Source organism: Cydia pomonella, chromosome 24 (assembly GCF_033807575.1).
Source record: "Cydia pomonella isolate Wapato2018A chromosome 24, ilCydPomo1, whole genome shotgun sequence".
Classification (NCBI taxonomy): domain Eukaryota; kingdom Metazoa; phylum Arthropoda; class Insecta; order Lepidoptera; family Tortricidae; genus Cydia; species Cydia pomonella.
In genome coordinates this window covers 435,548-443,358 of record NC_084726.1, presented here as the reverse complement: position 1 = coordinate 443,358, position 7,811 = coordinate 435,548, and positions in this window count along the sequence as shown.

The following is a 7,811-nucleotide window of genomic DNA, read 5'->3' as shown; positions in this document are numbered from 1 at the left end:
CCTAAGCAGTGAGAAACGGCATCTGAGCTCCCTGCCAAACATTATCTTTGCCGGACTTTGGCCAGTCACTTTGTGTATAGAGTTACGGTAGTCAAACAAAAATAAATTACAGGCATACTCAGGTGTGCGACCACTTTCAACTATTTTGTGACATGAGACTTAAAAGACTCAACAAAGCGTTCGGCCAAACCGTTAGTCGGTGGATAGTATGGTGGACTAAAACTCTGTTTGACCCCAGTAATTATACAAAAGTTTTTGAACTCTTCACTAGTCCATGTTGGGCCATTATCGGTTACTAAATGCAGAGGGTACCCAAAACGTACATAAATACTTTTAAACATTTCAATTGTTTTTCGAGCAGTTATATTTGTCATTACAAAAGCTTCTGGCCACTTAGAGTAAGCGTCTATTATAACCAGATACATTTTTCCATATAGAGGACCTAAAAAGTCTGCATGTAGTCTGTGCCATACTGTTGGTGGCTGAGGCCATGGTGTTAATTTATTTTTTTCTGGCAGTTTATGATTTTGTAGGCAAATCTTACAATTTTTAGTTATCTCACTAATGTTCTTATCCAATTCTGGCCACCAAAAATATGACCGTGCTATCTCCTTCATCCTAGTTATACCCAGATGGGAGGCATGTAATTCAAGCATTATTTCATCAGTAAGCGAACAAGGTATGATGACCCGATATCCCCACAACACACAGTCTCGATCTGTGGTAATTTCATTTTTCCTAGCAAAATAACAATCATATTCTTCTCCTAAGTTATTACTATCAGGCCATCCATCTCTACAGAATCGAATAATATTGCACAATATGTTGTCTTGTTTTGTCTCTTTTTGAATAGTTTCCCAATTTAGTTTTTCTAATTTTGAATTATTTATGTAATTTATTGTATTAATTTCAAAAGTTTTTTCAAGCATTTCAGTGTTTCTACCTGTGTCATTTTCAGTTTTCATAGCCACTCGCGACAAATAATCTGCTGGGTTGTTTTTGGATTTTATATGCTCAATCTGGTAGTCAAATCCGCTTAAAAAAATTGACCAATATTGTAGCCGTTTTGCTGCCATTTTTGGGATACCATATTTAGGTCCTAGTATTTTAGCTAAAGCTTCATTGTCAGTTTGTAAAACGAATTTACGTCCAAATAGGTATTCATAAAATTTTGTAACACCAAATACAATGGCATAACCCTCTTTCTCCAAAATCGGGTATTTTGTTTGAGTCTCATTCAGTTTTCTGCTGGCAAATGCCACTGGTTTAATAACATTATTACTGTCCCTAACTGACAGTATTGCGGCCACACCACTGTCACTTGAGTCACACGTTAGGATAACTTGTGAATTATTATCTAGATGTGACAAAGAACTTGTATTGGCTAACGCAGTTTTAATATTTTTAAATGCTATGTCACATTCCGGTGTCCACTCAAATTTATCTTTCTTTAGGCAATCATATAACGGCTTCAATATAGTTGCCATATTTTGTAAAAATCTGTTGTAGTAGTTTACCTTTCCGAGAAAAGATCTGAGCATTTTGACATTCTCTGGAGGTGGTAATGACAATAAGGGCTTAATTTTGCTCTTTATTACCTTGACACCACTCCTGTCAATTTCAAATCCAAAAACATCCAGTTTTTCTTCAAAAAATTTACACTTTTCTAACTTAATTTTAAGACCTGACTCTTTTAACCTCTGCAACACTAATTTCAGTTTTTCATAAGTCTCTGTCAATGTTTTACCATAAATAAATATATTATCTATGTATACAATTGCATCTAATCCACTTAGTTTTTGCGACACAAGTCTTTGGAAAGACCCGGGTCCTGTACTGACCCCGAATGGTAGAAACAAATATTTGAAAATTCCTTCCTCTGTAACAATTGAAACCAACCCCTGCGATTCCTCATCTAATGGAGCTTGTAAATAAGCTTCACGCAAATCCAGTTCACAAAAAAATTGATTTCCCTGTAGTTTCATCAAAATTTGATCAAGCGTTGGCAAGGGGTAGTGATCAATTTTCAAATATTTGTTTATTGTTATGCGAAAATCACCACATAAACGGACCGTACCATCTGGCTTCAAAACAGGTACAATTGGTGTACCCCAATTTGAATACTCAACAGGCACAATTCGCTTGTTTTTAATTAATCGCTCAATTTCATCTTTTACTTTGTTTTTTAGGGCAAAGGGCACAGTTCGCACAGGCATGAAAATTGGTCGGACCCCGGGTTCAATTTCCAAGTGAATTGGCTCTCCCTTATAATCACCCATCCCCGGTTCAAAAACAGTAATAAACTCAGACCTTATGGCTGATTCCAATTTCTGTTTAGAGGCTGTTTCACTGACTTTTCTTTGTTCAAAAGTTGGAGGCCAAAGTTTAAGAACAGAGAGCCAATTTTTTCCAATAATTCTTGGTAAACCATCTTTAACAATATACAATATTTGTTCTTCTACATTAATATTTCCATATGACAGAGTTAAATCTTCCAAAACACCCATTGGCGTTGAGGTTGACTGGTCAAAATTTGTAAAAATTACATTTCGCTGCTTTATTTCTAAATTTGGAAAATATTGCTCCTTATCTGAATATGTAATGGTACTTACATCGGCTCCAGTGTCAACCTCAAACTCCAACAAGTTTCCACTTACTTGAACACTTAACTTTGCAGATGGAATCCGTTTTTGATCACTAAAACAAAACATGTCATAGAGTTCTGGTCCTGGGGTGTCACTTTTGTTCTCACATTTTTCCTCGTTAACAGTTGAATTGTAACTGGTCCCTTCATCAGCTGCGTTTAAGGTTTTCATCCTCCAATTACCTTTATTTCGGTTACACATTTTGAAAATGTGACCTATCATACCACATTCACTACAGAATTTCCCTCGCAAGGTGCATTCACTTCTCAAGTGGCCCTGTTTTCCGCAACAAAAACAAACTCCAGCACTTATTCCTGTTTGTGGCTTAAGTTTTTCATTTTCACGTCTCGGGCCATAGCCTCTGTTCCTTTCTACCTTGAACATTTGTGGTGGAGACTCTTTTTCTTCACTCTTGTAGGTTAAATTATATGCTGTCTCAACAGTTTTTCCAATTTCCACTAATTTTTCCACTGGTAGATCTGCCTGCTTAAGCATTTCAAACTTCACAGCTTCATAGAAAGTGCCATTTAAGAGCCGTTCTTTAATCTCTTCATTTAGGTTTTTGAAATTACAATTTTTTGATAACTTCTTTAGTTCAAGAATGTATTTGTCTAAATTTTCATCTTTTCTCTGGGTTCTTTTTCTAAACTCCGCTCGTTCCAGTGCATAATTTTTAACCGGATGGTAATGTTTCTCCAATTTTTCACAAATTTGATCATAAGTAAGGCTTACTGGTGAATCTGGAGTACATATGGTTGTAAGGAGCTCGTAGACACTGGCTGCAAGCTTTGTTATTAGTAGAGGTACTTTCTTACTGGCATCAATGTCATTTAATATAAAGAAACACTCGAGTTGTTGTTTATACGCGTTCCAGTTACCTCCGGTAAAAACTTCCAGATTAGAAATCGAGTTCATCTTGCAATTTGCTTGCTTTTCTGCAGTGCAATCTCGATATTCCTCTTGCTCTTCAATGTAATCCCGAAGGAATCGTCGAATCTCGTCAACCGAATTGTTATTTGTAAATTTTATATCTCCGCCACTCACTAACTTATTTGCAATTGTAATCAGTTCTTCTTTCTTTTTGTTTGAATCCAGGCTTTTTTTCCCAACTTAATAAGTTCGGCGAGATCGTCCATTACCAATTTTATTGTCGTTTGTTCTTATCATAACCTCAAAACACACACTAGAAATTGAAACTCATTCACTATATTAACTACTATTTATGACGCGTTGTTCGTAGTCGCCTCGTCGCCAGATTGTTGCATTTATGCTTTTTGGTTAAATGAGATGGGTAATTAATTAATACTCTCAATGAAAAACACGAACACTTTATTATCTCAACACAGCGCACATCGCTAAGAAGGGGGACATTTTTTATCTGTCAAAATACAGGAAGTATTCAGTGTTGCCACACATAACACCGTGGTAAACGCACCCTAGTAGAAATCTTTAACGAACGGTTCCAGAGAAGATGTCCGAGTTTCATGAAACCGGCTACATTTCCAAACCGTTATCATGTCCTTAGCGCAAAACCTTTTAATTTCGGTTTCGCTCGAAAAACCGCTATTTCTAAATCGGTTTCTATGAGAACAGTTCTTGTCAAATTAACAGGTTTAGTTTAGACCAATAAAAACCGGTTTCTTCCTATGCCAGGTATACGTGGCACACCACCAGGCCGTCACTTGCCGAATAAACCGTTTATTTAGGTTACAATAAAGTTCTTAAAATGTTCGCGTTCTTATAAAAGTTCGGAGGAAAACGAAATAAACCGGTATTTACCGGTATTTTATAAGTTCCGAGTGTAGAGCATTACGTGTCTGTTCAATTCGACACTTAATCGATGCTGTGATTGGTAAGAGCAACAATTCCATTTTTGTACACGGTCTTTTTTTAACTCCGTTACTTCGGGGTATAGCTATGTAAGTATATATTTAAGGAAACTGAATGGCATAGCTGTTTTTTACGAAAAAAGTATCTAATTAAATAAATTTGTTATTGTAACATACACATAATATTTAAATACACCATATGACATATCAGTGACATTTCTAATATCGATCGTCCGATAGAGTACTTGCGTTTAATATTAAACACTAATGACTTTGTAAACAGGTCCTAATGCAAGTGAACACGCTCGTAAAGGCCTTATCAGATAAGAATAAATAATTGATTATCTCCAAAATGGAGTTATTTAGAATACCGGTGTCTTTGAGAAAGTTACTTAATTTAAGCTCAGGAATGTACCCTTAAAATTAACGGGCTTAAAAAAACACCGTGTAGTTTTATACACAAACACTCTTTATGTCATGTTTTCAAATATGACAATAATGTCACATTAATATTATGATTTATATAAAACCTCGCTAGTTAAAGTCAATGGCATTGCAACCATTGTCAGAGTGAATAAAAGCATTATCAGATACCATTATTGTACTACATGTAAAAATAAACCTTAAGCTTTGGAGAATAAAGATAATTTTTGATTGGCGGTAGATCCGGAAGAGGTAAGCGACCTTGGGTCGTCTGATGTATGTGCAAGTATAGACAGCATAGTGGACACAGGGCCTACCGCGAACACCTAAGTTCACAAATTGCGGGCATCTTCCTCTGTCACTCTAATTACGCCTCAATTGGAGTGAACGAGAAAGATGCCCGCAATTTGTGAAATTCGACGTTCGCGGTAGGCCCGTAGTTAGTTGCACGACTATAAACCTTACTGCAATGAAACAAGGTTTAGTAGCGATTAGTTAATTATGTTGTTATTTTGATGAGATAACCGATGCATTTATAGTGTTTTGATATGTTTTTATTGCTGTGTAGTGATCGTAAAAGGCATATTTATATGTTTGTTTGCGTAATAACTCATGTTCGTGGTCAAGCGTGAGTTGAGTCTTGTCACGGAATAACTAATAGTACTATACAGAAGTTTCCCATTTCATAGAAAGTTTACTAGTATGCGGTTTGAGAAGAATTTTATTATCAAAGGTGGATTGATTGATTGATTGATATATTTATTCGTTATAACATAGGTACATTGTATTGGTCTTAGAGGTAAAGCATATTGCGAACACTATGTTTTGCCGCTTGGCGTACGAATTTGTTTTTTTATAAAAATTAAGTTAACATGCACAGGTCTAAGGTACCTATTCATGCTTCATTAGTCAAATCTATTACAAAAATAATAAATCACTTCAGAAAGATAAACTCACAATAACAATAAAATATTAAAGAATGTCAACAATGAAATTTTATAGAACTACAAATAATGTCAAAAATAGAAAAGAGCTATAAATCATTATCATTCAAAAACTGTTGTATACTATAGTAACATTTCTTGAGTACGAGTAGTAGCGTTTTTTTTAACGCCTTCTTAAAATGTGCAATATTTAATTCTTTAATATTGTTCGGAATTCTATTATATATTTAAGGTGCCATTCCTAGCACACTTTTGCGCATCATGGCTGTTTTACACACTTTATGGCATAATTCATTGGAATATATTTCGATTTGTTTGGGAAAACCTTGTAGATTGGTGAGGTCTGGAAAAGGATTAAACCACTAAACCGATTTAGATGAAGCTTAGAATAGAAAAATGTAGTTTGAGGACTGGGATATAGTTACAGTTTTGTATGATTTACGGTTAGTTTCACTACACTTAAATCGACCAGGATATGAACCGTGATTACCTTTCTTATTGTTTATGAGCTCCCGATATATCGACGTAGTTATATGCATCTTGTTCACGGGTAGCTGGAGATAGCGGGTGGGTGTCAAAGTTGTGTAAATCTTAATATACATCTCATCACGGGCGCGTCACCCTCGGAAGTACTATTAAACCATGACGGTATACAAGTGGTCTCCACGAAACCACGATTTGGTTCTGAGAAGCGCGTGAGTCATTTACTCACGGCGCATGCGTGACGTCATCGGAGGCTGCGTAGTGCGTACGGAATGAGTCATACTCATATAGTTCATTCATGATTTTATCACGATCATCATCATCATCATATCTCGGCCAAAAAAAACATATTTATGTGTTAATTTAAACGTAATTAAGTGCAATATAGACATTTTACAATTAGTAGCTATTTTATCGAAAATGTGGCTTAAGTAAGTGTTTGGACCTTTTAAAATAATTTGTATTAAGTTTGAGACGTTGAATTCAAAAGTAAGCTTATTTATCATTTAGCTCTGAATTTTTACCTTACTTTTTTAAATATTAACTAATTAAAATTATAATTAATCTAAATTAATTATTTATTAATTCATCTCTAAATGGACCCGGGTATGTCCTTAAACTACGTCCAAAAGAGAGGTATGGGCATTGTGAATGTCATCTCGCCTTGTGTGGTAGGGCACAGCACAGCGGATGTCATTCCAGATCTAGAGCAGAGCCCAACTGGGGAAGTACCTCCACCTTACAGAAAACCGCAGCCAAATAACACTTGACCCTACTCATAGTGTTGTGTTCCTGCCGGTGAGTAAGGTTGCCAGAGCTCAACGAGGGGGGGGTGGGGTTAGGGTCGGCAACACGCATGTAACTCCTCTGGAGTTACAAGCGTACATAGGCTACGGAGACTGCTTACCATCAGGCAGGCCGTATGCTTGTTTGCCACCGACGTAGTATAAAAAAAAAAACAAATTTATTGACGCAAACCACAAATGTACAAAAGTTTGCTCCTTTTCTATTACCGTGTTTATTTTAATATGAGATAAGTATTAACATTTTTGTGAGAGTAATCATTGCGTAGATGATAACGATTTGATTTTAAGAGATCACATTTAAAACATGCTAACTAGTAAGTAATAATATACTTGTATACGTAGTATGATAATAGTACATTACGATACAAGTGCGAAAAATAGGAAATTCGAAACGAGTGGCGATAAATTAAAACACGACCGAAGGGAGCGACGAGTTGCGAATTACCTATTCGCACATGTATCGTACAACGCTTTACAGTACATATGGCCTATTAAATGTTCGACACAGTAACGTAATATGCTAATTTTCGCACTAGTGCGGTAAAGTAGCACCATATGTACTGTAAATATTGCTTATAAGCAAATGACAATGAAGCCTAGTTACTTACATTTATTTCCAAAAATATAACTACCTAAATTATAGGTAGGTACCACAATAAAACTATTTACCAACTAGCTTTA